Source organism: Rhipicephalus sanguineus, chromosome 3, assembly GCF_013339695.2.
Source record: "Rhipicephalus sanguineus isolate Rsan-2018 chromosome 3, BIME_Rsan_1.4, whole genome shotgun sequence".
Lineage (NCBI taxonomy): Eukaryota > Metazoa > Arthropoda > Arachnida > Ixodida > Ixodidae > Rhipicephalus > Rhipicephalus sanguineus.
In genome coordinates, this window is record NC_051178.1 from 81121889 (window position 1) to 81129124 (window position 7236).

At 45.2% G+C, this 7236-nt stretch overlaps 1 long non-coding RNA gene across 1 annotated transcript; it reads left to right on the forward strand.

Annotated features, from left to right (window-relative positions):
- The first annotated feature begins 1288 nt into the window (after positions 1-1288).
- Positions 1289-6996, forward strand: LOC119385617 (uncharacterized). Its single transcript, XR_007415358.1, has 3 exons — positions 1289-1354; positions 4644-4807; positions 6915-6996. It is a non-coding gene; the product is annotated as an uncharacterized LOC119385617 (long non-coding RNA).
- Positions 6997-7236: the final 240 nt, after the last annotated feature.

Here is a 7236-nt window from a genome sequence, read left to right on the forward strand (position 1 = left end):
TCGGCGTCCCTCATACTCATATTGTGGTTTTTGGACGTTAAACGTCAACAATTATTATACCTGCTTCCTCTTCCTCGCTTTAGGCTGCCGCAGCGGCTCCTGCAGTTGAGCAGAACGCGACGCCTGATCCCTGGGATGCCTCCAAGGTGTCATTCAAGCTGTCTACATTTCAGAGGCAAGTACGGAATTTGCACTATATCCTATATAAGAAGGTTGGCGAAGTGCCTATGATTATACCTATATGTTTAGGTGGCGCACTTTGGACGGGGACAAAAGGAATAGGAAGGACATGACACTGTGTGTCGTGTCCTTCCTGTTCCTTTTGTCCCCGTCCAAAGTGCGCCACCTAAACATATAGGTATAATGATCAGTCACCAACTAGCCCAGCTCTCAACCTTATTGGAGTGCCTATTTATTTGAATGCGGCTGAAGTACGTTATAAGTGCAGCGCATTTTTCGTAAAGAAAATGAGACGGTTAATCAATAGTGAACTTCGCGCCAAAAACACGACCACAAAGAAACACGAAGGAACACATTGACAGGATCGCCGCTCGTATTGTCTATGTGTTCCTTCGTGTTTCAGTGTGGTGGTGATTTTGGCGCGAAATTGACTATTGGTTCCAGACATACGCCAAGTACTAGCCCGACAGCGAGCACCACTAGTAGACGGTGAGTGCACTCTGTATTGCAGTGAAGTACTGACAGTCCTCGAAGACCAATTCTCCATTTTGAACGTTTGCCCGAAGTAACGATACTGTAAACAGATTCGCTGTCAAAAACGAATGCTACAAGATGCACATACGTGAGAATGGTGCAGCAGCAGCTTAAGCGAACTACGACTTAATTTCTGAGGATGGGCCTTATGCGAACCGCTTCAATTTTTTTTTTCAATATAGATATATATCATATTTTCGGAAATTCTCCAGTGCAGTTGAAGTGCGCTACTTTGGTGGAGTAGGCTGCACTTGTCGATAAAGTAAAACAACATGCGGCGAACAAAACACAATGGATGCGCTGACTGAGAATTCTGCTTAACTGCTGTGGGGCAGTATAACACGGAAAGGAAGGTGGAGCGGAGAAGCATCAACACTTGACAAGGAAATCATCGCCGCATAGTGCCCTTCGCGCATTGCATACGTCCTAAAATAAAAACCCTACGCGCTGTCTATCTTGCAAGTAATTGTCAGCGGCGCTAAGAATCTAGGATTCTTCAGTAAAGCGTTTTTCTACGCCATAACTTCACTAATATTGCAATATTATTTCTAACTGCATACTGCCTTGTTATTGCAGGACGTTGTTGAAGCTGGTGGCACCAAAGGCGCGAGCTGCCGTGGAAGCGCGCGAAGCGGCAAAGGTATGTTTAGAGACATGGTAATCGAAGTAATATGTTGTGATTCAGTGTTCATCAAGTGTGCTCCAATTCCCTCACTTTTGAATTATAGCAAAGCTCAACAACCGCTAAGTGCCTGAATGTGGTGAATTGTATCAGTGGTATGTGACGAAGGTAAAAAGTTTCGAGCAAAAGAAATAAAGCGGGTATACGAAAACAGCCAAAAAGTGGGAATATATGACTTTTGTCTTAAGCAGCTTACTACGCGAAGCTGCCGTAGTAAAGAAGGAAAACGGGAGAGACGAAAGACAGGGATGTTAACCAGTTTGGCATAACCGGTATGCTACCCTGTAAGTTCCTCAAGAACCTGCATGGGTGGATGTCTTATAATGACCACTCACCCGATCAGTGGGCGGGTGGTCACGAACCGCGTACGCACTGGTGGGGTCAGTGGTCGGGGAAGCCGCAGTTGCATTCGATCGTTTGCACGGAGCGCATGCAAGCTGGGAGGCGAATTTTTACTGCGTGGCTTTCCTAACGGACGACAAATACACTGATGCAGCAAATATAATTGCCCGAGCCGGCAGCTGACCATTAAATCCTAACATAAGCATTCATCTTAAAAAACCGCGTGGAATGGCAATTTCCTGTGAATGGCGCAGGCACGCTGTTGCAGTCGTTGTGACGTAGCGTTGCGTCGCTATTTTTGCTCATGGATGTGCTCTACCACACCGATTCGAGTGGATCGATGGAAAATAAGAGGATGACCAACAAAAAGCACGGTAAAAGCAATGGTTTATATGAAACCTTTGAGATATTGAATCTCAGCATCAGCGAGCAAAATAGATGACTTGCTGATGCAACTGTCTCCACTCACAATCACTCACAATCACGATCCACTCACAATCATTGTTATCGCGGTAAATGAGCCTGCGCCTCGAAAATGAAGTGTTGATTCTTTCATGTTTTTTTTTATCTTGCTTGTTCATTCTTGTTAGCGGCTGGCTTTATCGGTTTTTCACCTGTATTCATTTTATCTGAGTGTGGAAGATGCGTGCACACGGTGTAATTCATGTACACGTGACAGCCTTCAGTGACAATGTAGTTTGTCTACCTGATGCTTTTGATTGGCGGTTTGATTGGAATGGTGTGCGCGGTTTGGTGCGCTGTTAAAACGAGCTGTTGGTGTAATAAAGATGTCAGTTGCAAGTTCAGCGCTCGTCCAGTGTCTGTGTCCCAGCGTCCTCGTCTTTCATTGCGTTGTTTTTCCCCAGCTAAGCATGTACCAACTCGCCCAAATCAAAGTCTTGCTCGAGCACTTCCTCAATAGGTATACATCAGCACCGACTGGGGACCATCCTGCTAGGGCGACATGACACATAACTTCCAGTACAGATAATGTTAATTTCAAGGGCTCGTTTTCTTTGTTATACACAATATTAATTAGAACTAACAGACAACTAACAGACAATTTCCTTGGCATTATTGTCTGTTAGTTCTAATTAGTACAGATAATAAAGTTTTATGACTCATTGACTGACTACATAACAGTTGCGTCTTCATAGTATTGGGAAGAGAGAGAGAGAATTTATTTTAAGGCAGAGAGCTCGGCCTGACCTAGTGCGCTCTAGCCTGCTACTCTGCACAGGGGAAAAGGGAAAGGGAAAAGAGGAATGATGGGGGGTGATGATGGGGAGACAAAAGTATACGCGTATATACAATACCACGTAACATAGTGGTTTCGCTAGAGTCTGGTGACCAGTCCTGTGCTCTTAAAATATAGCTGACAAATTGGTACTTTGTCAGCTATGGGCGACCACACAAAGTCACCAAATGCTATAAGGGCTGTTATAGTATTCGGAAGTGCTTGACATCAACTTAGGTAATCGTGCTAGGTGGTTCCAGCCATCACTCCTTTTACAGCGAAATATTTTAGAGATCACAACAACAGTGCCGTAGTTGTCCGCGGCCGCCGGTGGCCGTGACAGCTATCGCGCGAAATAAGAAGACATTTCAATTAGGAATAAAATAATCAGGATACGATGGGACTTTAACCCGGGCCCTATGCGTGGCAGTCGAGTTTTCGACCTTAGAGCCACGCTTTTGCTTGAAACTCCTTTGCAAAAATGCCCGATAGAAGTGTCAATTCGGGCAAAAAACAACGTCAACATATGTAATATAGCCGCTTTTGCGCCATAAAACTAAACAACATATGTAATACTGCGTGGCGGAACAGTAAAATAACAACCAGAGCATCACACAATGCTAATTGCGCAATGAGTGTTTCGTTCAAAGCTTCCCATCCGCTACAAAGTGCTCAGCCATAATTCTTTATCGTCATAAGCCACATGCTGCATCGAAAAAGTGCACTTAATGCCTTACAGATGTGTAGCGGTTACCTCGCTTCTCCTCAGAAAGACGAACAATGACATAGTGGGTGATTCCCTACTTCGCAAAAATTATGATTTATGGCGTAGTGAATACCTTGGATGTGTGCTTGTATTAGCTGCCCCAAGAGATTTTACAATAGGATCTAGAAAGTTTGCTCTTCCAGCTCTCGCTGTGACTGTTCTGCGCGTTCCACGCAAGCCTGGCGTTTATATAGCGAGAGCAATTATATGGACAAACTCGGCAGATTTTTGCCGTCACCGTCGCCGTCATGTCCCGTATATATATATATATATATATATATATATATATTTATATTTATATATAGATAAACTCCCCAAATAAAAATAACTCAGAAGAAAAAAGTTCCGAAGTGCTCAGCCGGGGATTCGAACCTGCGATCTCTCGCTCCGCTGCACGCTGCCTTTGATAATTATGGCATGCGCCATTCGTTCTCCAGGATACTAACGGCAGAATGCCAACGCACGGGATGCCACACGTGGTGAAATTAAAGTTATGCGAGACACGGGCCATGTTGCATCGTTGCCCGCGTTGCATTTCCGTCGTATTACTGGCCACCCACGCTAGTTTTCTATTTTGGTGTTGTTGTTGTTACTGCCGTCCGAACATGGCTCATACCCAATACAGGGGATTGTTCGAGTAGTGGGCGAATTGCAGCCTTGCACCACTCGTGGCCAGTCGGCCAGGGAAAAAGAAGAGCGTCGCGTGGCTCGTGGTGGCGCGAGCTAGTGGAAACGCTTTGGCTCTTGTAGATTGTTTACACTGAAGGGAGAAACGAGACGGCTGTACCAGAATCGCAGTATATATCTTACAGCGTGGCCACAATTCTCAGGCTAAAATTGCAGCCCAAACGCACAAGACACGCACACACGTTTGGTAATGTTTCGATATTTCTATTTTGCAGTCTTCAGCCGTCCGGGTGTTTCACCAACTGCGACTGTTGTGCCATCAGCTGTCACAGCGCATGGTGCAAGAAGGTAGACTGCCTTCACCCGAGCTTCTGTTCTTCCTGACCTACGAAGAGATCGGCCTCCTTCTCAGGACAAGATCACCCGAGCTTGTTCTCAAGTAAGAAGCACAGATAGCACAACATTTTCTATTTTTGACTGCGAAAATGATCAAATTAGCTTTAGCACGCAACATGATTTCATTGGCATAGCATTCGTTCTCTCACTGAGGACTGTCTTTTTATGGAGATGTAGACAATATTGCATAGCCCATGTGGGCTACTAATTTCTACACAAAAGTGTGTTCACATCTTGTATATATCATAATCGTTTCACAAAACCCCGTTAATGTGGTGGAAATCACCGGGCAGACGCCATGGGCTGGCGTATCCGCCCCCCGAAACGCACCACGAAAGCAAGGACAATTTATTGGTGGGTCCCTGAAAAGCACCAGCAAATGTAGGTTGTGGCCCAAAGACCGAGTCAGAGCCAATAGTTGATAACACACACAAAATACATATATTATTAAGGTAGTAGAAGCATCAAACAAGCATGTACACTTGGCTGGTTCAATCGCATTACTATTGAAATGAACCTAAAAGAAATGGCCAACAATTAATTACATTCGCTCAAATCTAAACACTCGGGAATATTCCGAACAATTAAATTCATTTCATATTTACCAGCTTGACGAGTCCTTCCCCTTCACAGTAGGTGATCACATGACTCTTCGGCGACACTCTTCGAAACTTTTTCCTGCTCCCACGGCGTCATCTATCGACACTTCAGAAGCTGAGTGACAGCACATAATAAAACAGCACGTCTTCTCTGGCCGACCGAACCACGCACTTCTACAACATAACTTCTTCACTTACTCACTGACTCCCTGACCCTCAGTCGACGCGCGCTTATATCGAATCGTACCCGGGTTCGGGAACAAAACAACACAGTACAAGCATGAGAAAAGGGCGAGCTTTTTCTAGCACAATCGTCTCGGGTCGCGCCCGGCTTCGCAAAGGCTCGACAAGACTCACCTGTGCATAGCACAGCGAAAGCTTAGGAAAAGGGCGAGATCCTTCTCACAGATTCGTCTGCGACATTGGACGCGTCGCGTTGATTTCTAGAAGTCGTTCGATCTCCTACGGCAGCTAGGCTGTCTTGGCGTGCACCGTCTCTGAGGGGATGAGGGGACATGCTTTCGGCGCCTTTTGATGCTTTTTTTTTCGACGCGCGTGCTCTGTCGAGGCAACTGTCGGCGCCGTAATTACGTGCTCTCGTTTGGAGGCAACGGCGCGCGCTTGTTCAAGCTCCCGTCTGTGGCATTGTTAGACGCATTCCTCAAGATTCCATAAAAAAGCGGCTTCCCTCAACCCTTAGTCTGTGCATACAGACGTGCGGCGACCTTGTATTCCACTAAACATTTTCATGAGGTAAAATAGTAATTACCGATGGGACACTGCTGTAATTTAGCACGACATGATTCAATTTTTTTAAATCAGTAATTATAGACATAATTATAGCACTTAATGATCGATCATCATAGTAGGTGGTACAGACAGCAGCAGCCATCATAGGAAGTTGAAATTACCTTCCGAAATAGAGGTTCCATCAAACTATTTAATTTCTGATTTTCCTGATAGTTCAGAAATCGAGAAAGGCTCTATGAAGACGTGAGTGACTACTTATGTAATTCTAGACGAGCAGTTCAGGAGCAAACATACACGTATGGTTATATTTCATATCCCTTGCCACGATTTTATTTACAATTTACAATATTAGGCTGCCTAATAGTAGAGCTTGTGCTAAATCTGCGAGAGATTGAGTTTTCGAAGTACAGAACAATATCCCTGAGCTCAGGGGCGTAGCCAGAAATTTTTTTCGGGGGGGGTTCAACCATACTTTATGTAGGTTCGTGCGTGTGTTTGTATGTGTGCGTGTATATATACGCAAGCAAAACTGAAAAATTTCGGGGGGGGGGGGGGGTTCAACCCCCCCAACCCCCCCCTTGGCTACGCCCCTGCCTGAGCTAGTAATTGTAACCGGCGTGCGAACATAGTCTGCTTGAAAAGAGCACTGTTTTGACTTCAGTTGACGTTTGCGAATGTGAAAAAGGGCGTACAGCTATGCATTCTCGTTCTACGTAATTTGTATTTCTTGAATAGTAAATGTTGGAACCGTAACGTGGCCTTTCTGGGTTTCTTATAAACGCCTTGCCTTGGTTTTTGCAGGGCTCAGCGACGCCAGAAAATTCACGCTGAAGCCGACAAGTGCCAGTACGCATCCATCTTTGTAGGCATACCGAAGCCGGTTAGTTCTCTTCTTAAATTTTGTGGCGGAGTGACTGACCAAGTGGCAGTGAACTTGATTTCTTATGGGCGGTGTTTGCGGGATCTGCGGCGTCAATAAAATTTATTGTGGAAATTGCAATGGGCGGCCAGGACTCAAATGCCGTGAAACGAGAGCCGTGGTATCGTGTATTGAAACGCTGTGCATTATTGGTATTGTTCCTAATGTTTCAGAGAATGTGCCACACAATGTAAACATTTTCAC